This window comes from Ochotona princeps, chromosome 8 (genome assembly GCF_030435755.1).
Source record: "Ochotona princeps isolate mOchPri1 chromosome 8, mOchPri1.hap1, whole genome shotgun sequence".
NCBI classification, from domain to species: domain Eukaryota; kingdom Metazoa; phylum Chordata; class Mammalia; order Lagomorpha; family Ochotonidae; genus Ochotona; species Ochotona princeps.
Window position 1 is genome coordinate 31,083,770 of NC_080839.1, and position 25,948 is coordinate 31,109,717.

A 25,948-nucleotide genomic window follows, 5' to 3' on the forward strand; every position below is an offset into this window, starting at 1 on the left:
GCAAATTGTTTCATCTCTTTTTATCTTTTAGTTTTCTCTGCATATGATGTACTTGGAACTGATGTTATGTTGGCATATGGATGACTCTCTGATGCCAGAAACATAATCTTTAGACAATTTTGAGTTATATTAAAATGATTCATTCTGAGAGAGTCAATTATCCAGACTTCTGCTGCATTGCAGTTACTAAAGACACAAGAATATTGCGCATGGAGCCAGTGTTGTGGGCCCCTGCAAAGCTGCCATCCCATATGGGCATTGGTTTAAATCCCTGTTGCTTCATCTTTATGTAGCCCCATGCTAGTGTGCCTGAGGAAGCAGCAGAGGATAACCCAAGTCCTTGAGCTACTACACCCTGGGAGTTAATGAGACACCCTAGTGAGGCTCATGGTGGAGATCTGTCCCGTCCGCTCGGTTTCAACCATTTGGGAAGTGGGCCAATGATAGAAGATTTCTCTAGGTTTCTTCCTCTCTCTGTTTCTCTCCTTCTCTCTCTCTCTCTCTCTCTCTCTCTCTCTCTGTAAAATCTGACTTTCAAATAAAAATAAGTAAATCTTGAAAAAAAGTTCAGGACCCGGCGGCGTGGCCTAGCGGCTAAGGTCCTCGCCTTGAACGTGCCAGGATCCCATATGGGCACTGGTTCTAATCCCGGCAGCTCCACTTCCCATCCAGCTCCCTGCTTGTGGCCTGGGAAAGCAGTCAAGGATGGCCCAAAGCTTTGGGACCCTGCACCCTCATGGGAGACCCGGAAGAAGTTCCTGGTTCCCGGTTTCGGATCGGCACAGTACCTGCCATTGCGCTCATTGGGGAGTGAATCATCGGACGGAAGATCTTCCTCTCTGTCTCTTCTCCTCTCTGTATATCTGACTTTGTAATAAAATAAATAATCTTTAAAAAGGAAAAAAGAAAAAAAAAAGTTGAGTAGCCAGGACTCAAACTTATGCCCATAGGAAATGTCAGCATCAGAGTCAACACTAGCAAGTCGAATCTGGAAGTCTGTACAAAAAAAGGGTGTACCCTGGAATTGGCATTGTGGCATAGTGCATTAAAGCACCAGTTGTCATGGCAACAATCTATATCAGAGGTTCAAGTCTCAGCTGCTCAGCTTCTGAACCAACTTTCTGCTGTTGTGCCTTGGGAGGCAGCATATGATGGCCCAAGTACTTGAGTATATGCCCATGTGGGAGACCCAATTGAGTTCCTGGCTCTTGACTTTGGCTTACCATTTAGGAAGTAAACCAGCAGGCAGAAGAGCTCTCTAATAATCTGCCATTGGAATAAGTAAACATTTTAAAAATTTACCACTAAAATTTATATTAATGCAAAGAAAGTTCTTAATAGATGTTGCAGAATAGAAAAAGCATTCACTCATTCACAATAAAAATTTTTTACCTACTACTTTCTAAGATTTATTTGTTCATTTGAAAGGCAGAGTTATATATACAAAGGGAGAGACAGATTTTTTTTTTCTTCTCTTGGTTCATTCCTCAAATGACTGCAGTGGCTAGGGCGGGCCAGGCTGAAGCAGGAACCTGGAAATCCATCCAAGTCTTCCTTCAGGAGTAGCAGGGGCCCAAGCAATTGGACTATCTTCAACTGCCTACTCACACATATTATCAGAGAGCTAGATCAGAACTGAATTACTGAAATTGCAGCTGGTCCTCAGCTGTCAGCATCACAGGTGGCAGCTTAACTCAGTGTACCGCAATACCAACCCCATTCTTTTTTTTTTTTTTTTAAAGATTTATTCATTTTATTACAGCCAGATATACACAGAGGAGGAGAGACAGAGAGGAAGATCTTCCATCCGATGATTCACTCCCCAAGTGAGCCGCAACGGGCCGGTGCGCGCCGATCCGAAACCGGGAACCTGGAACCTCTTCCGGGTCTCCCACGCGGGTGCAGGGTCCCAAAGCTTTGGGCCATCCTCAACTGCTTTCCCAGGCCACAAGCGGGGAGCTGGATGGGAAGTGGAGCTGCCGGGATTAGAACCGGCGCCCATATGGGATCCCGTGGCTTTCCAGGCGAGGACTTTAGCCGCTAGGCCACGCCGCCGGGCCCCAACCCCATTCTTAAAGAAAAAAAAAAAAAAAAAGAAACTTCTCCAAATATGATGAAGTTCCTATCAACCTAGTCACCTAGCAGAGAAGTTTTGGAAACCAACGTATTAATATGCAGTAGCTCAACTGGCTAGTCCTTTGCTTTGTAGCACTTTCTTCTCATTTGGGTGTTGGTTCATATCCCGGCTACTTTACTTCCCATCCAGTTCCCTGCCTGTGGTCTGGAGAGCAGCGGAGGATGACCCAAAGCCTTGGGATACTGCAGCCACATGAGAGACCTCGAGGAGGCTCCTGGCTTTGTGTCAACTCAGTTCTGGCTATATGGTCATTTGGAGAGTGAACCAGTGGATGGAAGATCTTTCTCTTCATTTCTCCTCTCTGTAAATCTGCCTACCCAATAAAAGCAAATATATATATGAAGAAAACAATGATTCTAGTTCTTTGAGTTATGTTCCTGGGAAAGCAGTGAAGATGGCACGAGTGCTTGGGCCTCTACTCTCACATGGGAGACTAGAAGAAGCTGCCTGCTTGGGGATGGCATAGCCCTGGCCATTGTGGACATTTCGGGGAGTGAACTAGTGTGTGAAAAACCTCTTTCTCTCTCTCTCTCTCTCCTTCTGTCTAATTCTTTCAAATAAATAAATTGAAGCATAAAAAATACTTAACATAGCAAAAGTCTTCCCACTTTCAGTAAATCTATCCAAGGTTTTAAAGAGCTTCCTCCCACAGATTCTGCCTCAGCAGGTTTGCAGTGAAGCTTGAGAATTTTTTTCATTTCTACAATGTTCCAGATATCAACATCGCAAAAGGCAACACTTGAGTTTCATCAAGGACAGTATGAGTTTATACTTTTGTTTTTCCCAAATAGTTACTGAGTAGTGCTCCATTATGTGAATACACCAATTTGCTTATTTCTTCATCTGTTGATGGACATTTCTGTTTCCAGTTTCTGGTTACTGCAGATACAACTACTGTAAGTATTTATATATAAGTCTTTCATGGACAAATATTTTCTTTTCACTTGAGTAAACACCTAGAAGTAGGATGGCAGGAACATAGGGTAGGCATAGGTTTAAGATTTTATTTTATTATTTTTTTATTCGAAAGGTAGAGTTACAGATAGATATGGAGAGAAAGAGAGAGAGAGGCAGAGAGAGAAAGAGAATGAGCTCTTTCATCTGCTGATTCACCCTCCAAATGGCCGAAATGGCCGGAGCTTGGATGGTCTGAAGCCAGGAGCAAGGAGCCTCCCCCAGGTCTCCCATGTTGGTGCAGGGCCCCAAGGCTTTGGGCCGTCCTTCGGGCTTTCCCAGGAACACAGCAGGGAGCCTAATCTGAGGCAGAGCAGCACCCATATGGAATGCCGGTGTCACAAAGTGGAGGCCTTAATTTACTATGCCATAGCATCAGCCCTCATTTATGAGATTGTAAGGAACTTTTCCAGAATGGCTATACCACTTTATATTTGTGTCAGTGATGTGTGAGAAGTCTAGTTATTCCATGTTCTTGCCTACACTTGGTATGGCCAATCTTTTAAACTTTAGTGATTCTAAATATTTATTTTTATTGGAAAGCCAGATTCTACAGAGAGAAGGAGAAATGGACAGAAAGATCTTTGATCCACTGGTTCACTACCTAAATGGCCACAATGACTGAAATTGAGCTGATCCAAAGCCAGGAACCAGGAACTTCTTCCACATACTACAGGGGTGCAGGGTCCCAAGGCCTTGGACCATTCTCTACTGCTTTCCAAGGCCACAAGCAGGAAGTTGGATGGAAAATTAAGTATCCGGGATACGAACCAGTGGCCATATGGGATCCCAGCGCTTACAAGGGGGAAGATTAGCCAATTGAGCCATCAAGCTCTGCCCAAAACTTCACTGATTCTAATTGAAGTATAAGGGGGTCTCTTTGTGTGTGTGTGTGTGTGTGTGTTAAGAATTATTTGTATTGCAAAGTGAGATATACTGAGAGAAGAAAAGGCAGACAGGAAGATCTTCCATCTGATGAATCACTCCCCAAGTGGCCGCAACAGTTGGAGCTTGATCCGATCCGAAGCCACGAGCCCAGAGCTTCTTCCAGGTCTCCCACGCGGGTGCAGGGTCCCAAGGTTTGGGCTGTCCTCGACTGCTTTCCCAAGCTGTAAGCAGGGAGCTGGATGGGAAGCGGGGCTACTGGGATGAGAATCAGCACCCATATGGGATCCTGGTGCATTCAAGGCAAGGACTTTATCTGCTAGGCTACTGTGCCAGGCCCTGTGTTTTTGTTTTAATTTGCACTTTCCTAATAACTTACAATGCAGAACATCTTTCTGAGGCCTTATTTAGCATATACACATATTTTTATTGATAAAATATCTATAAACATTTTTATATCTCCTTTTAGAAGCTTATCTTACTGATTTTTGACATTTAAAAAAAACATATCCTAGAGATAAATTCTGTACCATATATCTTATCTATAAATTTTTCTAACTTGTCTGTGTCCCCTCCTCCCCGATTCTCCTAACAGGCAGGAAGTAATTGTTAAGAATGATCAAGACACCTGTCAGTTTTCCTAATGGCTTTGCTTAGTTGCTTGACATTCAAATTAGTCCTTTAAAAATATGTTTATTTTTGGGCCCGGTGCGATGACGCAGTGGTTAAAGTCCTCGCCTTGCACGCGCCAGGATTCCATATGGTCACGGGTTCTAATCCCAGCGGTCCTGCTTCCCATCCAGCTCCCTGCTTGTGGCCTGGGAAGGCAGTCGAGGACAGTCCAAAGCCTTGGGATCCTGCACCCACGTGGGAGACCTAGCTCCTGTTGCTGTCACTTGGGTAATGAATCATTGGACAGAAGATCTTCCTCTCTGTCTCTCCTCTTTTCTGTGTATATCTGACTTTGCAATAAAAATAAATAAATCTTAAAAAAATCTCTATTTTTGTACACATTAGAAAGATTGAGAAAGAGAAAGAGAGACAGAGAGAATGCATCTTCTGGTTCCTCCCCAAATGTCCAAATTAGCCAGGTAGAAGTCAGGTGGACTCATTCCTGATTTGCCACTGGGTAGCAAAGATCTAAATGCTTGAGCGATCACCTGTTACCTCTCATGACTTGACATAGCAGGAACTTGGGTTGGAAGCAGAGGAGGCACTCTACCCTGGGGGCTCCAATAGGGGATGTCAGTGTCTCAAGCTGCAATGTAATCACTACCAAACCCTTAATCATTCACTTTTGAAGCATATTCAGTTTATTTTCTCTACCTCTATGATTGTCTTTCAGGAATTTATGGAAAAATGGAAGTAAAAGATCTGTTTCAATACCAAAAAAGTTTTGAAATTCATAGTTCTTTTTACAGTGTATTTTCTGTGAATTTTTGCAATGTTTCTCATATTGTTAGTTGATGTAACTTCAGAGGTTCCACTTGCCAATAGCATTGTGTTTGATATGAAGAATAGTCTAAACAGCTTCGATCAACTTCATGAAATCTGGTGCCTTTTGCAAATATCCATTTTGCTTTGAGTAATAGTTTTGAGTTTTTAACCACAATCTTAAGATTTGGTCCAATAGAGGGCCCAGCGGCGTGGCCTAGCGGCTAAAGTCCTTGCCTTGAAAGCCCCGGGATCCCATATGGGCGCCGGTTCTAATCCCGGCAGCTCTACTTCCCATCCAGCTCCCTGCTTGTGGCCTAGGAAAGCAGTGGAGGATGGCCCAATGCATTGGGACCCTGCACCCGCATGGGAGACCTGGAAGAGGTTCCTGGTTCCCGGTTTCGGATTGGCGCAGCATCAGCCCGTTGCGGCTCACTTGGGGAGTGAATCATCGGATGGAAGATCTTCCTCTCTGTCTCTTCTCCTCTCTGTATATCTGGCTGTAATAAAATGAATAAATCTTTTAAAAAAAAGATTTGGTCCAATATAATGTCATAAGAAAGACAAATGGATGGAACAGGACACAGAAAATGAGTGCTAGTGTTTTATATAGGAAGATGTTTAGTGGCTCATTTTATAAATGATTAGTTCCAGTAGAAAACATTTTTTATGCTACTCTGACTTTTTTCTCCATAAGACTTACCCTTTTCACTCTCTCTTTTTTAAAAAAGATTTATTTATTTTTACTTGAAAGGCAGATTTTATAGAGAGAAGGAAAGATACAGAGAAGCTCTTCTATCCACTAATTCACTACCCAAATGGCTACAGTGACCAGAGCTGAATCAATTTGAAGTCAGGAGCTTCTTCTGGGTTTCCTACATGGGTGCAGAGTTCCAAGGACATGGGCCATCCTCTGCTGCTTTTCCATGCTGTAAGCAGAGAACTGTATTGGAAATGGAGCAGCTGGACAAGAAACAGCACCCAAATGGGATGCTGGCTCTACAGGGCAGAGAGTTAACCTTAAGTATCACTGTGCTGGCCTCGCCTTTCTTTTCTTAATATCTCTTCTGCCCCAGATACTTAATTCAATATCAATTTTTACATCTGTTTTTATTTTATAGGTCAAGTTATATAGAGAGAAGAGATGGAGATAGATAGATAGATAGATAGATAGATAGATAGATAGATAGATAGATAGAGATTAATTTTCCATTCACTGGTTCACTCCCTAAAAGGTCACAATGGCCTGAGCTAACTTGATCAGGAACCAGGAACTTTCTCCAGATCTCCCATATGGGTGCAGGGTCCCAAGGACCTAGGCCATCTTTCACTGCTTTCCCAGGCCAGAAGCAGAAAGTAGGATTGAAAGTGGAGCAGCTTGGATGCAAAACAGCGCCCATATGGCATGCTGGCATCCCAGGCAGAGGTTTAACTTACTACACCACAGTACTGTCCCTCATCTCAAATTTTTTTTTATCAAGGCAAGCTGTTTCACAATAGAGGAACATGTACTCTTTAATGATGCCTAATATATGAAATAAGAATTTAGGTTTTTTTTTTTGTTTGTTTGTTTTGTTTACAATTCTAAATGTGGTGAAACCAATAGGTAAAGTTATAATCTGGAAACTGAAATGATTTGGTTTAAAATTTTGTAAAATTGAAAATCAAGATGGCTGAATAGGGTAAGGACACGTTTAAACGGACGGAAAATCATTTAATCAGGATGAAGCAGAGAGGACATATTTCAGGAAATAAGAAAGGACAGAACAACAGCAGAGGGGTACCTGGAGACTGACAGACACAGGAAAGCAGCGGACACAACGGTGTGGTGTTGCAGTGACTGATACTCCAGCGGCATTCAGCTAACAGGAATCTGAACTCCACCAGCAGCTGGAACTCTACCAGCACCAGGTGGGAAGGGACTTTCACTGGGAGCTTGGGAGGTGAACCCAAAGAACTGTCCATCCTGCTGGTCCGTTTGATTTGACTAGGAGCAGAGACAGAGCAGCAGATCTCAGCCGGGCAGTGCGAGAACAGGGTGTATTTCACAGCCCAGTCAGCCCCCTAGAGCTGAATTGGGTGCCATTTTGCATAAGAAGGAAAGGCAAGGGAAAGGACTGAGCATGCGCTGAGCTGGGAGTGAGCTCATTTCTGACTAGTGAACTATAACGACATGGCATTCTATGGGTTCCACCCAGGGCAGGTCTGGGTAGCCCTCAGATCTGACGGCCAGCAGATCAAGAGCCCTAGTGGTGGTACGTCAGGCGCCATTTTGTACACTGTGGCAAGAGCTTTAGGACTACAGGGGACAACAGTGAACTGTGCATGTGCTGATCTCGCGAGAACTCACTGAGTTCACTGCATTGCACTGGTCCCGCAGAAAAATAATGCCAACTGTGGCATCGTAACAGTCAAAATAGGTCCGTCTGCCACCCAGACCTAACGTCCAACAGGTTCCGACAAGATCACCACCAACAACAACCTAATTAAATAGGACACCTGGTGTCTCTCTAATCCTGGGATCTGCTCCAACCGGAAGTGGGAGAAAGGTTGCAGAGACAACGGTGCAGCCTCAGCACGGTATCACAGGAGGAGGAGAGCCAAGAGCTGGGGCTGTGGGGACCATGGTGGAAATCTAACATAAGAACCCAGACCTGGAACTTGCTGGAGGTTATGGCACAAGTGGCTGCAAGCAAAAAGTTGTGTACCAACGGCAATAAGTAAAATCGCATTGTAGACCTGTGGGTGACACAGCTTAGAAACCTGCCCCAAGGAGAAGACTCTGCTAACCATAAGTACAATGACCAAGAGCAAAAGAAGAGACAAAGGCACAATGAATATTACCGAAAACTCCCCTGCAAAGGAGCAAAACCCTATGCCAATCTCAGAGCTAACTGAGGAAGACATTGAGAAAATGGGGCATACAGAATCCATAAGGCTCATTTTAAAGCTTCTGATCAACAATGAGAAGCTCATGCATGAATTCGAAGAGTTTAAGGAAGCAATAAAACAAATCAAGGCTGATATATCAGAAATTAAGAACACAGTAGAGCAAATTAAAAGCACAGTGGAGATTCTCCAAAATAGAATGAAGCAAGCAGAAGAAAGAATCTCAGAATTGAAAGATATTTCCTGTCACCAAGGGGAAGCAAACAAAGAGCTGGAAGCAGAACTGGATCAGGCCAAAAAAAGTATTCAAGAATTGAAAGACACTATTAAGAGGCCAAATATAAGAGCTATGGGAGTCCCAGAAGGTGCAGAAAGAGAAGCTGAGTTGGCAAATGTATTTCATGAAATAATAAAGGAAAATTTCCCTAATCTGGAGAAAGAATTGGGAAACAAGATCCAAGAGGGGCACAGAACTCCCAACAGGCTTGATCAAAAGCGATCTTCACCAAGACACATGATCATCAAGCTCTCTTCAATTGAACATAAGGAAACAATCTTTAAATGTGCACATGATAAAAGTCAATTGACATATAAAGGAATGCCAGTTTACTCACAGGAGATCTCTCACAGGAAACTCTACAGGCAAGAAGAGAATGGAGTGATGTATTCCAGATTCTAAAAGAAAAAAATTTTCGGCCCAGGATAACATCCAGCAAAGCTTTCTTTTGTCTTTGAAAATGAAATAAAATTCTTCCACAGTGAAGAAAAGTTAAAAGAATTTGCCTCTTCCAAACCTGCCCTACAAATGATACTTCAAGATGTTCTCTCTCTTTTTTTTTTTTAAGATTTATTTTAGTTTTATTACAAAGTCAGATATACAGAGAGGAGGAGAGATAGAGAGGAAGTGGAGCTGCCGGGATTAGAACCAGCGACCATATCGGATCCTGGTGCATTCAAGGGGAGGACCTTAGCCACTAGGCCACACCGCCAGACCCCAAGATGTTCTCTTGACAGAGAAGAGGACTAACACCCAACGAAACCAAAGGCAAACGGGAAGAACATCCCAGTAAAATGACAACAGAAGAGTAAACCAATGAACAACCCATTCATAAAATGACAGGACCAAAGTATCACCCATACATATTAAACTCTGAATGCAAATGACTTAAGCTCAATCAAATGCCATATATTATTAGTACACTGGATTAAAAAACAAAACCCATCTGTTTATTGTCTGGAGGAGACACACTTCAACAAAGATCAGCGGAAACTGTATCACATGGGTTTTGTTGTTTTGGTTGGTTTCATCTCTTCAAAACACTTTCTTCTGATTAAATCATTCAATGACTAGTAGATCATGCAGTGGCATCATTTTCTTCAAGAAGGTTCTTGATTTTCATTTCTTCAGCTACACATTAGTCATTTAATAGCATGTTATTTAACTTCTTGGTATTATTAATTTCTTTTTTCTCCCTGATGTTGATTTTGTTTTGTGGCTTTTCATTTAAGGAAATGTATAGTAGCTGTGTAATGGAGACTGTCATATCTAGTAACATGTCATTTAACTTCATGGCATTGTAAATTTCTATTTTTCTTTCTATTGTTGATTTTGTATTATGACTTTAGCTATGAAATGGAGACAAACATCCAGATGTGAGGATACAATGTAGTATGCATTTCTGTTTCTAGACAAAGATGGACTTACAATGAAACTTTTTACTATATCTTGACAATAGGATTCTGGACTCTCTGCCATTGTCCATGCCCGCAATGATGGACATATGACTGTGTATGAAGAACTATATGTTAGTAATGATATAGAGGAACTAGGTGGGGGGAGGTAATTGGGAAGGGGATAGGGAATGTGGAACTGTATCACAAAATGATAATAATAATAATAAAATATAAAAAAGTTTTGTAAAATTGCTCCTGGCTCTGAATATACAATAGCTAATATAGGAATCAGGATGATAATAGAGATACAGGAGCGTGCCCATGACATAGTAGGTTAATTCTCTGCCTGTGACACCAGCATCCCTTATGGGTGCTTGTTCATGTAACAGCAGCCCAACTTCCAGTTCAGCTCCCTGTATAGGAAAGCAATGGATGCTAATCCAACTGTTTGGGTCCTTGAACTCTCATGGGTGACCCAGAAGAAGCTCCTGGCTTCAGACTAGCCCACCTCTGGGCTATTTGGAGAGTGAACTAGCAGATGGTAAATCTCTCTCTTTGTCTCCCTTTTTGTCTAACTCTGCCTTTCAAATAATAAATAAATCTTTGAAAAGAGAAAAGGAGGGTACCAAGTAGAGGGCTGTCTCATTGATAGATGATGATGGGTGGCAATAGTGCAGATAGCAAGGATTGGTTAGATATGAGGACTATTTTGGAGGTAGAATAGGATTTGATGATAGACTGTGGGATAAGAGAAAGCAAAGAGCTAAGAGTGACTCCCAGGTTTCTGTTTGTTAATAGTTTGTATGATAGAGTCAACTCATTGAGATGGGGAGAATGATGTGTAGGAACAGATTTTGGAGGAAACAGTATTATGAGAGCCATATTGTACATAATAAGTTTTCCTACAAGATCCTAAATTAATATTCATGTAGGCTTCTGGATTTTAGTTTCTAGAATTATTGTTAGCAGGCTGGTGAACAGAAATTTGGAATATGGAAACATGTAGATGATGGTAGCTTTCACATTAAGGGGCTAAATAATATCCCCCAGGAAACAGTATTGACAGAAAAAAAATGTAAAAAAAAATGAGATTCTAAGTAGGACTCAATAGGCAAATGCATACGAGGAGTCTGAGAAAGGAAAATTGGGGCAGAATTGTGTTGGAATACCTAAAACTAGCTCCATGTTCAGAAATTCACTACAAGGATTCACTGCAATCCTTGTAGAAGAGATTTATCACCGTGATGTAACAAATATATAACGTTGAATCATAAGGGAAGAAGACATTGGTGGAACTTGGAGGACCCCATAGGCAGGCTTCCTTATATCCTCCTGCTCCCATAACAGGTAAACACAGGGCACATTTTAACTCCAGCAACACGGGTATGATGCTTCTCTCTGAAAGAACCCGTAGGAGACTCAGAAACCAAGATACTTACCTAGGCTGGTCGTGTAGACACCGTCTGTCTGCAACACTGCAGATTCCCAGCTGTATTGCAGGTGCTCCACATAATAAACTGTGTCATATATAAAAACAGTCAAGGTATAATGAGCCATTGTTGTCAGGAAAGAACAGGAATATTCCTGAAGCCCAAGTTCCTGGATATCAGCCAAGGATCTCTTGTAAGCCTCTTCTGTGAAAAGTTATCTCAGGCCACTGTATTAACTCGTTTTTTACAGAGTGTCATCACAGATGCTAATGAAGTTTGGGGAGAAAGATGATGCTGGTAAATCATATAAAATAAGGATCAAAGTGTTCAATGATTTTGGCAACAGAAAGATCGTTGGTGACCTTGACAGGCACAATTTCAGAGGTGTGATGGACAGGCAGGGTAGCTGGATTGGAGAGAATTCAGGAATGACTTGGTAAGATAGTAGACATGCATGTAAAAACTGGATAGTTCAAAAAAATTTTTTTCCTGGGAGTGAAAACAAAAAAGCTGTAACTTTAAGAGGCTAAAAGTCAAGAAAGAGTTCCAGGCTCCTGGCTTCAGTCCAACTCAACACCCCCGCCATTGAGGACATTCAAGGAATGAACCAGCAGATATAAGATCTTTCTGTGATTCTCCCTCTCTGTAACTCTCTTTTCTGTAAAACAGCCTTTTGTAGTGGAAATACAGATTTACAGAGAGCAGAGACAGAAAGATCTTCCATCTGCCGGTTCACAGCAATGGCTGAAGCTGAAACCAGGAGCCAAGAGCCTTCTTCAGGTCTCCCACATGGGTGAAAAGTCCCAAGGTTTTGGGCCATCCTTGACTGCTTTCCTAGGCCACAAGCAAGGAACTGGATGGGAAGTGGAGCAGTCGGAACATGAACTGGCGTCCATATGGGATCCTGGTGTATGCAAGGTGAGAACTTTAGCCACTGGCTATCGTGCTGTGCCCACTACGGTTTCTATTTACCCAGAGATGAATGAGGTAACTTTGTCATTTGCAAGTAGAGGATTGTGGAAAAGATGTAGATATGAGCAAAAATAGAAAATTTGCAATTTGTAGAATAAGAATAAAGGTAACTTAAGAAGGAGGATACCTAAGATAAGATGGTGGCAGGGTTGAGTATGAAATTATTTTCTAAAGTTTTCCTAATTAGAGACAGTAATTTTAACTTGTGTAATGAAATAAATGCTTTAAGATCTACTTCAAAAGGAAAATAGTGCATTGAATAACAGTTAAAAATAGAAATAAAATTATATTTTCTATCAAATTGTTCTTTATTAGCTCAGAACTGTTTTAGCATAATTTTATTCTGAAATTGATACTGAACAACTGAAACTCAATGACTAAACGCCAGTCAACCAGCTAATCTACCCCAAACACACACAATTGTACCTCTAACATTACACCTTAACTTCCCCCCTCAGACAAAACAGGAAGAGTGGTTATGTCTAGCTGATAGTGTTAGCTGCTCTGTCATGTAGTTTCCGTTACACTCTGAATATCAACTTAGTGTATTATGTGACAGTTCACACACACACCACACTGACAACTGAAGCATCTTTGCATTTTCACAGAAGTGTCTCATGAAAGTGAGGCATAAAATATTCCAAAGTTTTAAGAACTCTCACTGTCTATAGAAGATATTTTAATACGTATTTTGACTCTCATCACTTTCCAAACTCCAGCTGCAACGCTTGTCGCTTGTCTTAGAGACCTGTTCCCCCCCCCATTTATCCCATTATTACTTTCAGTTGTGAAATGAAATGTCTGTTTTGTAGAAGTTCCTCTAAGGAAATACCCCAAATAGCTACTTTAGTCTCAATAAACTCGTAGATTTAGCATATGGAAAGTTCATTCAAATCTGCATTGACCATCATGTCTTTCTTGGTGCATAAATCATTATCATATTTCTTAGCGTTCTAGGCCATGAATTAATTTTACTTAAAATATAATTAATTCCATGTTATTAAAATAAATTTACTTGTCTGAATTTTATAATGTATTTCCTAGTGTTTTATATTAGTCTCCTAACATTTATTAAAGCCCAATGATGTTTAAAAGTTTCCAGAAGAAAAAGATTCATTGATACACTAGATTTTTCTAGTTAAAACTCTAGATTTGAGTCCTTCAGGAAACAGACCCTGAGAGAGTTGAAAATAGAAGGGGTTTAGGGAGTTGGAGTTGGAGTGGAAGCGTGCCACCCCACCTGTGAGAGTTAAAGGGAAAGGAAGGATGATTGGATAGGGAAAGCCTTCAGACATAGATGCTGATCTGATACCTGGGGAAGGAAATGGGTTGCAGACTATTTCATTTAATGTTGAAGATGCCAATGTAAACAATGTTATTTTTTTCTTACTGTAAACTCTACTTTTTCATTAATGGTATATAGGAAAATGATTGACTTTGTATGTATTTTTCTTTACTTATAAATTTTTTAAAAGATTTATTTATTTTTGATGGAAAGGCAGATTTAGAAAGAGAAAGATCTTCCATCTGCTGGTTCACTCTTCAAATGTCCACAATTTGCAGCCAAGAGCCTCCTTTGGCTCTCCCATGCAGATGCAATGGTCCAAGGACCCGGACGATTCTCTGCCCTCCTAGGCCACAAGCAGGGAACTGGATCAGAAATGGAGCAGCTGGGACACGAACCAGTGCCCACATGGGATGCCAGTGCTTAAAGGCAGAGGATTAGTCAGTTAAGCCTTTGTGCCAGCTACTGTACGTATTTTAATTAATTAATTAATTAGCTTTATAAAAGAAAGAGACAAGCAGACAATAAACTCTCATCTGCTGGTTCACTCTTCAAATATGCACAACAGCCAGGACTGGCCCAGCTTGAATCTGGGAGCTGGGAACTCAATCTAAGACTGCCTCCCACATAGGTAGTAGTGAAATAACTGCTTGAGATCACCTACTGCTTCCATGGTATTCCAGCAGGAACATGGAATTAAGAACAGAATCAGGGCCCAGTGCCGTGGCCTAGTGGCTAAAGTCCTTACCTTGAATGTGCCAGGATCCCATAAGGGTGCCTGTTCTAATCCTGGCAGCTCCACTTCCTAACCAGCTCTCTGCTTGTGGCCTGGGAAAGCAGGCAAGAACGGCCCAAAGCTTTGGGACCCTGCACCTGTGTGGGAGACCCGGAAGAGAGGTTCCAGGTTCCTGGTTCCTGGCTTTGGATTGGCACAACACCAGCTATTGCAGTCACTTGGGGAGTGAATCATTAGATGGAAGATCGTCCTCTCTGTCTCTCCTCCTCTCTGTATATCTGACTTTCCAATAAAAATAAATACATCTTAAAAAAAAATAAATTAAAAAATTAAAAAAAAAAAGAACAGAACCAGTACTCGAACCCAGGCACTCTGACATGGGATGTGGGTGTTTCAAGTGGCATCCTAAATGCTATACCAAACTCATGCCTCAGTTTTGCAGATTATATTTTTGTTGTAAACCTTATTAGTTCCAGAAATTTATATGTGTGTTTGTTCAGATTTTCTTTATAATAATTGTGTCATCTATCAGCAATAATTTTATTTCTTCCTTACCAAGCTTAATACTTCTAATTTACATTTCTTCCTTGATTACATTAGCTAGGATTTCCAATATGATTTTGAAAAATAGTATGGGAAGGGCATCCTTGTCTTATTTCCTAATTTTAGCAGGAATGCTTCTAGCTCCTTATCATTCAATATGACATTACCTATATGTTTTTGGTGGATGTTCTTTATCAGATTAACAAATCTTCCCACTATTCCTAGTTTGTTCAGACTAACATAGGTTTTTCATCTTACCTTTTTATTTGTTTCACCTGGAAAGATCATTGTCTATAGATTCTGAAACTCTTGTTCAAGTTTCTAAAGACTTTAATGAGAATCATTACCTTTTCTAGATGTTCCATATAAAACTAGTTTGCCGGAGTCCAGCTCCAGCCGAGAGTTCGGAGCTCGGGAAGGGTGCGTGGAGTCGGCGATAAAGAAAGACACAGACACTGACACTTGATGCGTTCTCACAACAACCCAAGAAAAAGCTGTCCTTTTTATTTACTCAGACACCTCACAAGCTTCTGCACAAGCAACTAATTGTTCTATTTTTTTACTTCAAGACTAAGGGGGCATATACAGACATTCGGTCATTGCGTCTGCACTTCAGGGCTAGGCAGGTGTCCCCAGAGATAATTCTTTAAAACACTGTATTCATATTCTTCAAAGCAAGCCATTATTCATTCTTCAACAGTAGCCATGGAGCGGCAGCCAGGACTCCAAGGCCAAGGCACATGCGATTACCTGCTAATCAGTAGTACATTCCTACCACATTTCTATTTCTACAACTTGCCCATTATTCAATGGGAAAATAGTTTACAAGGGAAAAAATATAAATCTAAAAACAAAAATTACAAATATTAAATCCCCCTACAACTATAGACCCTGCAACCCCATAAATAAAACAATAATCAAAAACATTTTTCTTTAATAAAAGCATCCTTAATTCCTCTAGCTAAAAATTATAAAAGCGGCTAAAACAGCTACATTTTCTGTGCTCCAAAAAATTGCAAAAACAGGCTAGCCTATAAAATAACAATAACTATACTTATTGCCATAGCAATTTCAGCTCTCACTCCCATCACTTGCATTCCCGTGGGTCCACTGGGTGCTACCTGACTGGCCAGGCCCTGGAAAGGAGGCAGATCCGCCTCACCTGTGACCTCCTGTCTTCCTGCTGCCTCCTTGCCTTGAACCAGTCATTATTTTAGAGCAGGGCACTCGTGCGGTGCTCCCAACACTAGTTCCTGTTTTGAATATTGGAAACTTCTGTCATGTTGCCAGTGACTACTAAGAGTATTTGTGGGACCAGAGGGGTGTTGCTGCAGGCCAATCCTCTGCCTAATAGTGCTAACATCTCATGTGGGTGTCGGTTCTAGTGCTCCGCTTCTGATCCAGCTCTCTACTTATGGTCTGGGAAAGCAGTGGAGAATGGCTCAAATCCTTTGGTCCCTGTATGCTTGTGGGAGAGGCTCCTGGTTTCCAACTTCAGATTAGCTCAGCTCTGGCTGCTGTGTGATTTGGGGAATAGCCAACAGATGAAAGATCTGTCTTCTGTCTTTCTCTCTGTAAAATCTGTCTTTCAAATTAAAGCAAAGAAATCATTTTTCCTTTTTGGTTTTTTTAAGGATTTATTTATTTATTTATTTGGAGAGTCAGTTATACAGAGAGGAGGAGAAATAAGAGAGGAAGATCTTCTGTCCAATGATTCACTCCCCCAGCAGCCGCAATGACTAGAGCTGAGCTGATCTGAAGTCAGGAGCCAGGAACTTTCCTCCAGGTCTCCCACACGGGTGCAGGGTCCCAAGGCTTTGGGCCATCCTCGACTGCTTTCCCAGGCCACAAGCAGAGAGCTAGGTGGGAAACGGGGCTGCTGGGATTAGAACTGGTGTCCATATGGGATCCCAGATTGTTCAAGGTGAGGACTTTAGTCGCTGAGTTGTTGCTCCGGGCCCAGTTTTTTTTTATTCTTGAGTGTGCAGGCAAGATAAAGGGCACTGAAATTTAGTCTGTTTATTTTTTTCCTTTGTCCAGAAAAACCATTAAAAATTAAGTTAGAACTAAGCTTTTGTTCTCTGAAGATGATCTGAAACTTAGATTGTAGTTTAAAACCATCAAATGCCTCGGGCCTGGCACGGTAACCTAGTGGCCCAAGTCCTTGCCTTGCATACACCTGGATCCCATATGGGCACTGGTTCATATCCCAGCTGCTTCACTTCCATTCTAGCTCTCTGCTTGTGGCCTGGGAAGGCAGTACAGGATGACCCAAAGCCTTAGGACCCTGCACCTGCATGACAGAGCTAGAAGAAGCTTCTGGCTCCTGGCTTCGGCTTCAGCAGCTGCAGCCACTTGGGGAGTGAACCAGTGGACAGAAGATACTTCTCTGTCTCTCCTTCTCTCTGTAAACCTGACCTTCCAAAAAAAAAAAAAGGCTTAAAAAAATCAAATGCCTAAACGGATCTAATACTGCCAGCATCTAGCTTTTATACTACGTACATAGTATTTGCCTATTTGGCCTTATGTTCCAGAGATTGTAGACCACTCACAGGTCATGAGCCTAAGCTAAGTAGCTTATGGCTTCCAGTTCCTTACTCAGGTCTGCTTTTGCAGAAGAATGGAAGCGTGGAAGGGTTGAAGGGTGGAAGGAAGGAAAGAAAGGAGGAAAAGAGGGAGCAAAGGCAGGAGTGAGGGAGGAAACAACCCTATTGTGAACTGCAGTTCCTCCCTATTAAGAGTATTGTGTGTGTCCAGTCTTTTAAGTTTGCTCCCCAGCCTGTTACTAAAACATCACGTAACTGCTAAACTCAAAACATTCTACCCACATACTGAAGTCCACTCATACCTCTAAATTATTACAGTTCTTATAAATTCCAAATTTTGGTTTTGGTTTCTCAACATTCACCCAATTAGAGATCTAAGACTTCAGAGCTTTCCATTCCCTGCATGGGCAGAGATTGCCTCCTGCGCACCTCATGGCCAGGAAGACAGCAATTATGTCCATGCGAAGTGAGTAGTCTAAAGGCTAATTAGAGAAGGCGGGTGAGTTCTGCACAGATTTGTCCATCAGATGAATCACTGTACTTTCTGAAGTAGGGTGAGTACAGAAGCAGAGAGACCAAGAATTCTATCCATATGTTTCCTCTGTATAAAAAGGAGTAAGATAACTGGAGAAGCATTCTCTGCTAGCTGGGTGGCCTGTATCTTCATAATAAAGTTGGAGACAAACGCATGTTCTAAAAATATTTCAGACATCAAAAGATTTGGAAATTTGAGGAAAGTAGACCTGGTTCAGAATAGCTGTTGTAAGGAATGGGAGAAGGAACAATGACAGAGAAGAGTACAAAGTAACAGAGATCCTGAGTTGACTGTGGTGACCAGGATACACAGAGAGTAAGTGAAACCAAATGGAATGCTAATAATGCTGGTCAATATTTATCATTTACTTAATATATGCCAAGTTTATGAAGATTACCTCATTTAGCCTTCACAATAAGTCAGAAATTGAGCCACTTGAACTTGGTCGCTCATATGAAGGGCAAGATTAAGATTTAAACCCAGGCCTTGAAATTTGCAGCATTGGGTCCACCTGCAATTGCTGCATCCCATATCTATACCAGATTGTGTCCCAGCTGCTCCACTTCTGAGGCTGATGACCTGAGAAAGCAGTAAAGATTGCCTAAGTATTTGGGCCCCTGCCACCTATGTGGAAGACCCAGATAAAGCTCTTAGCTTTATGCTGGTTGTTGCAGCCATTTAGGGAATGAACCTGCAAGTGGAAGATCTCCCTCTTTCTGTTCTTCTCCATTTCCCTTTCTTTCTTTCAAATAAATAAATATATTTAAGATTTCTTAAAAATATATGTGTGTGTGTGTGTGTGTGTGTGTGTGTGTGTGTGTATAACCTTAACCACAGAACTGAGGGTTGAGAGTGGATGGAATTCAGTTTGTTCTGAAGATAAATACCAGGTTCAGTAAAATAGCAGACATGACAAAACCAGAAGTTATAGCCACTTATATTTAGAATTTTTGAGATGCAGCAGATGTCATGGTGGATAGTAAAAAGTAAGGCTAAGTATGAACAGGGATATTGAAGTTGTCACGAATGATATGGTTGGAGAACAAGGGTGGAATTTCTTGAAGATATAAAAGAGCATGGTTGGGGTGGAGTTGGGGTGCTGAATTTTTTTTAATTTATTTTTATTGCAAAGTCAGATATGCAGAGAGGAGGAGAGACAGAGAGGAAGAGCTTCTGTCTGATGATTCACTGGTCAAGTGACCGCAACAGCCGGAGCTGAGCTGATCTGAAGCCAGGAACCAGGAGCTTTTCTGGGTGGGGAGCTGATTTTTAACCTACTCCTACACTGGAGTGCATCAGTTTGACACCCATTCTGGCTCCTGATTCTGGCTTACTGCTAATGCTTCCAGAGTAATGGTTCAAGTAACTAGATTTCTGCCATCCATGGGGGAGACCATGGTTGATTTTCTGGCTCCAGGCCTTGATCCTTCCTTGGTTATTGCAGATATTTGTGGAGTGAACCAGAAAATGGGATTCCACCCTCCTCCACCATCTCCCATCCCCACTCCCAGCATGTGTCTGCCTTTTTCTGTTTCTCTGCATCGTAAGTAATTAAGAAAGAAAGAAAGAAAGAAAGGAAGGAAGAAAGGAAGAAAAAAGGAAAGAAAGAAAGAGAGAGAGAGAGAAAGATAGATAGATAGATAAGGGGTATCCCCAAAGCTGATAGGCAAATTTGGTAGGGAAGAAAAGAGGATGGTGCCAGAACATGACCTAAACTTCAAAGATGCCCCTGTCTGCCCTGCCCCACCTGTCTTTCTTGACAATGCCTTGTTTTCCTTTATTTTTTCTAGGAGAAGGATGAGAAATAAAGAAAAGAAATGTCAGATTGCCAGTACTCATGGCTGGTTGAGACAGTCAAATGAGAAGTCTCAATAATCTGTTAAATCTCTGCTGCTTGGCTAGTCTCATTTTAACATCAAGAATCAAGCTCTTAAATATCTAAGAAACAATTTATGAGAATATACATAGTATAACACTTTTATTTTCAGAAGCTATTTTCTATTTTTCATTTTAAAATTTGATGTTGCTGACACATGTTCCATTTAAATGAATTTTTATTTCTTTGGATATTTTTGGCTAAAACATTCATTCTTGTGCTGTTCCTGGCAGAAATAACATTCATTGGCACTGTTTAATGACATTTCAAAAGTGTCTTCTGCTTCCTCCACTCTTATTATATTTTCCCTCATGAATACATAACATCTTTTTATAGTTCTCCCCCTCTCTCTCCATAATAGGGAAGAGATAATTCTGGTATGCAGATTATTTTTAAAGTCACATGTGTCTAATGTTGTATTTCCTTTTTTGAAGTCCCCTTTTTTTTCTTTTGGTTGCCCTTTCATCATTGGAAAGTGGTCTGTATCATTTAGCAGTAAGTTTTGTCACTGCATTTTTTCCCAGAAAAATCAAATGATATTCTGACAAATTGACATCTCAGTGTATTTTTAGTTGTTTTCTATGTGTATCTTCTTCCATATTTACATTAAATCTAAGCTCTGTTTTCCATTTGAAGGCGTTTTCTCTGTGAGTTACCTAGTCAAATTCAGATACTTTCTGAGAATTTGATCTGAGGGTTTTTTTAAAATAATTTCCCATCTGCTGGTTCACTCCCCAAATGGCCATAGTAGCCAGAGTGAACTGACCCAAAGTGGGGATCCAAGAGCATCTTCTAGGCCTTCCATGCAGGTGGAGGGTCCCAAGGTTTTGAACCATCCTTCACTGCTTTCCCAGGCCATAAATAGGGAGCTGGATGAGAATTAGAGCAGCCGGGACACAAACCAGCACCCATATGAGATGCCAGCGCTTATAGGTAGAAGATTAGCCAGTAGAGATATCATGTCGTGCTTGCTCTGGCAGCACATATATTAAAATTGGAATGATACAGAGAAGATTAGCATGGCCCCTGCACAAGGATGACACACAAATTCATGAAGAGCTATCATGCAGGCCCCTGATCTGAGTTCTAAAAGATTTTAAAGATGTTCTAGTTTTTTAAATATCGATAGTGTAAAGTTTATGAACCTAAAAAAGTATCCATAGGTTTTCAATTTCAAATTCTCCTAAAATAATAAAGAAATTTCCCTTGGTAAGTTAGCTGTTGAACTGAAAATTTATTTTTTTGCACTTATCTTTCTGTTTTCCTCATGCTAACTGAAAGTCTAACAGTAGCCCTCTTGGTCTATCATTGTGAGGGTACTTATCAGACTCTGGTTACTGCTCCTCAGCTCCTCTGCTATGGCTTGATCCATAGTCCTTGACTCTGTCATCTTGGGCTGAGGTAGTTTCAAAAACCTCCCCACTTGTTTGTCAGTTTTGGCATCTTGTCCTCTTTTTAAGTTAGCAACCAGAGTTTTCCCATTAAAATTTGAGTCAGGTCGGGCCCGACAGCGTGGCCTAACAGCTAAAGTCCTCGCTTTAAATGCGCCGGGATCCCATATGGGCGCCGGTTCTAGTCCCGCAGCTCCACTTCCCATCCAGCTCCCTGCTTGTGGCCTGGGAAAGCAATCAAGGATGGCCCAAAGCTTTGGGACCCTGCACCTGTGTGGGAGACCTGGAGAAGGTTCCTGGTTCCCGGCTTCGGATCGGCGCAGCACCAGCTGTTGCGGCTCATTTGGGGAGTGAATCAATGGACAGAAGATCTTCCTCTCTGTCTCTTCTCCTGTCTGTATATCTGACTTTGTAAAAAATAAATAAATAAATCTTTTAAAAGAAATTTGAGTCAGCTCATATCCCACTTGGCACTTGACTTCCCACCTCATTCAGGGTAAAAGCCAAAGTATCCACAACAGTGATCTGGCCTTCTTCCCTCTCTGCCCTCACATCTCACATTCACTTCTCCCTCTGGTCCTACAACACCAACTTGTTGCTCTTCCTTGGATTTGCCAATACTTGGCCTTGGACCCATATTGTAAGCACCAACAGGAAGAAGACATGAATGCCTAGGCAATGGTGCAGAAGAAGAAACATGAGACAGAGGTCCAAGTGAGGTGCTAGCCTGTGCCCGGTGGCTGGAGGAGCAAAAATAATGACTGTCAGAGGGTGGGAATGTTAGTGTAAGTTGCTGGACTTCATGCTACTATCTAGAACTTATCTCTCAGGGGATGTGGAACTCTCGCTGCCAGCCAGTTGCTGAGATCACCTCTGAGAAACCCCCATCTTACTCATAAGTAAACCAGTCCCTGTTGAACGTTTGCCCTGAGTCCGTGATATTTTGAACTAGTTTTGTTCTCATTTGTGCTCAGGTATAACATGTGTGCACTAAATCATCGCCCCTGCTGTCTTTTTTTTTTTAAAGCTTTATTTTTTATTACAAAGTCAGATATACAGAGAGGAGGAGAGACAGAGAGGAAGATCTTCTGTCCAATGATTCACTCCCCAAGTGACCGCAACGGCCAGTGCGCGCCAATCCGAAGCCGGGAACCAGGAACCAGGAACCTCTTCCAGGTCTCCCACGCGGGTGCAGTGTTCCAAGGCTTTGGGCCGTCCTCAACTGCTTTCCCAGGCCACAAGCAGGAAGCTGGACGGGAAGTGGAGCGCCGGGATTAGAACCAGTGCCCATATGGGATCCCGGTGCGTTTAAGGGGAGGACTTTAGCTGCTAGGCCACGCCGCTGGGCCCCGCCCCTGCTGTCTTTATATTATTCTTTGCCTGGAGAGGTTTCCTGAGATCGGGAAGGGTTTTCTGCTTGAATTAACCCTGCATCTCTTTCATGTATTTGTATAAACTATCCCATTCACGAGGAAACCTTCTCTGATCCCCTATTTTAAACTCTGAACCTCCTCCCCTCCAGCACTCCTTACTCCTTTTTTTCTGCCATTTTTTGAGGATTTAAAAATGGCTGACTTTATTTTTTTTTCCATCTACTTGAAAGGCAGAGTGACAGAAAAGAGAGAAATCTTCCATCCATTGAATCACTCCCTAAGTAATGACAGTATCTAGGTCACCTACATGAACAGCTGTGACCCAAGCGTTTGAGTCATAGCCTGCTGCCACCAGTATGAGTTAGCATAAAGCTGGCCTGTCACTCAAACTGGTAGTCTGATACTGGAAGTGGGTGGTTTGTGAGCCACAAACAGTGGCTCAACCCACTGATACACAATGCCAACTCTCAATTTTTGGGTTGTTAATATAACATTAACAATCATATAATACATTTTAAAGGACATATTCTTTATTGCCTCACATTGACCATTGACACTTGAATATAAAATGTTTGAAGAATTTTTAAAACACTGCCAAATCAGAGAAGTCTATAAGTAATTTAAAAAAAACTTGAATGAGTTAACTTTGTAGTTGTCATGAGAAATGGGACTATTTTTTACTAACGGAAACAATACACTGGGAGTCCAGGATAAGAATCTGTGGTCACAAAGGAACCTTTAAGTAGTTCCAGCAGGCAGGTTGGGCAGGGCAGATTTGGGAAATGCAAACCTTTCGGTTTCTGTGGTTGTACTCTTCACCTTCTGTGGTGACATTTGGGTGGGGCTGCAGTCAAGTTTATCTCCACTTAGTTTGACTAAATTGAGTGTGTAGGTGTTACATTTTATCTGCTGATCTCATGGCCTTGGTTACTATTCAGCTGCCTTCTCCAGCCTGTCATAAAGTTTCAGAAGATAATGAAGGGGAACATTTGGAATTGGAAGGACAGAAGGATTTAATTTGCTTTTTCTTTGCTTTCTGTATTTCGCTTGCAGTAGAAAACAGTGAATAGCTGAAGGAATATTTCATGATTAAGTTTAGATAGAGCCTGGGAGCCTGAGAGATAAGGGGCAACTGCAACTAGCCCCCGCCCCTAATTGCATGGCCCCCTCCCTGTTTATGTTTAGGGTTCCCCCTCCCTGTTTATGTTTAGGGTTCCCCCTCCCTGTTTATGGTTCCCCTTCCCTGTTCATGGTTATGGTTTTATGGTTTTGTGACTTTAGCCTTGGTTTAGCCTTTAAGAAGGATGCTATACCATGACTCGGGGTCGATGCCTAGCCTCCTGCTTGAGGAACTCGCCCCGGCCCCAGCGCACTGGTAATCGAATAAAACCTCTTGCTTTTGCATCAAGCCTCGTCTTCGGTGGTCACTGGGGAAACTCACTCTCTTGAGACAATTGGTAAGGTTTTTCCCTGTTGGGGGGGCCTTACAATAATCTTCTATGACTTTTATATAATTAAGAACATTTGTCTCCCTTCTTCCTTTTCTTCTAGTTCTTTCTCAACCTGTAAATCCTAAGCTTACAATCTGTTTCATTGGTGCTTCTAGAGCCCTTTGTGCTGCATCCTAAATCCCGAATGAAGCACCATTTTATCTTGATAAAGATAAAAAAGTTGCAAAACTAAAACATCATGCTCTCTGAGTTCTCCTTTTAGGCTGCTAGACTGTGTTCCAGTTAATCAGTGTTTATAATCTGTAACCACCTTTGGAATTCCATAATTTTGCATTTGTAGCAAGCTTAAAGGATACATTAAACTTAAAGGTGGGCATTTGATCTGCTGGTAAAGATACCAGGTAGGGGACCCAGCCTGGTGGCCTTGCGGCTAAAGTCTTCGCCTTGAACTAAGCAGGACCCATTTATGGGTGCTGGTTCTAATCCTGGAAGCCCTGCTTCCCATCCAGCTCCCTGCTTGTGGCCTGGGAAAGCAGTCAAGGACGGCCCAAAGCCTTGGGACCCTGCACCTGTGTGGGAGACCCGAAAGAAGCTCCAGGCTCCTGGTTTCAGATTGGCTCAGCTCTGGCTGTTGTGGTTGCTTGGGGAGTGAATTGTCGGATATAAGATCTTCCTCTCTGTCTCTCCAACTCTCTGTATATCTGAGTTTCCAATAAAAGTAAAATACATCTTTTTTTTTTTTAAGACACCAGGTAGGACATCTTCAACCCATATCTCATATTGAAATAGTTGGGTTCAATTCCTATTTCTGGCTCCTGACTCCAGCTTCCAGCTTCCTGCTAATGAGGACTCTGAGAGGCAGTGGTGATTGTGTTCTTAGCAATATTATGGAAAACATGGACTTCCAAGATTCAGAGCACCTTCCCCTGACCCTCACTGGTTGGGAATCTTTGGGGAGTGAACCAGTAGATAATGTGTGCATATTTGTCTGCGTCTCTCAAATAAATAAGAATAAAAGCCTAGTTGTGTGTAGACAAAGACTGGGGATGGAATGCATAGCAGTGCTGAGAGCACATTTTGTCTCCTGCTTTTTTAACCTCAGTGAATTTGTCACCAGCTCATCTAGTCTGGAGGTGGGTGATAGCTTAAGGCTTGACAGAACTGGTTTCTCAGTGTTCTGAAAAGCACCTATCTTTAGATCATGGCAGTCCTTGACTTCTATTGTGCAAATAATAGAGACTTCACCAGAAACTGAGTCTCTCCAACCAGTCATTTTAGCACATTTATTGGTTGTTTTGTCTGCCATGTCCAGCCCATTTCATGTACAGTACTTGACAAAGCATAAGATTGGGTGATTTAACTAGAGATGGACTCTTGACCCAGGGAACCAATCCAAAAATTGGTCCAATCTGATCCTTTCTTGGGACTCTAAGCTGAGACTCAGGTGGAGAGTGGTGGGGACCTGAATTGAAAGGTCTCCAGAGTCAGCTGGAGAAGAAAGCAGAGTCAGAAAAGCATACAACCAGAGAGAGAGACAGTGCTTGGTGACCTTCCAGCTCCCAGAGAATATACCACCATTACTTTCTGTATCGGTTTCTTTAAGATTCCTTTTTGAAAGAAAAAAAAAATCCATTTTGTTCTTTTTTATAACCTCTCTTTGTCTTTCAGTTAGCTGAGAATGGCTAGTCCCTGCAAACAGGTGAACAAACCAACATAAAATTTGCACAAAATGATTTTTTTCTTTTTTTTAAAGATTTATTCATTCTTATTGAAAAGCCAGATATACAGAGAGGAGGAGAGACAGAGAGGAAGATCTTCCATCCGATGTTTTACTCCC

At 41.8% G+C, this 25,948-nt stretch overlaps 1 protein-coding gene and 1 non-coding gene across 3 annotated transcripts in view; both read left to right on the forward strand.

The window, feature by feature from the left end:
• Positions 1-25,948, forward strand: part of ACYP2 (acylphosphatase 2) — a 219,876-nt gene that overhangs the window by 6,521 nt on the left and 187,407 nt on the right. The gene's annotated exons all lie outside the window — the stretch shown is intronic.
• LOC118760702 (U6 spliceosomal RNA) lies at positions 20,861-20,962 on the forward strand. The gene has a single exon (XR_004996934.1). It is a non-coding gene; the product is annotated as a U6 spliceosomal RNA (small nuclear RNA).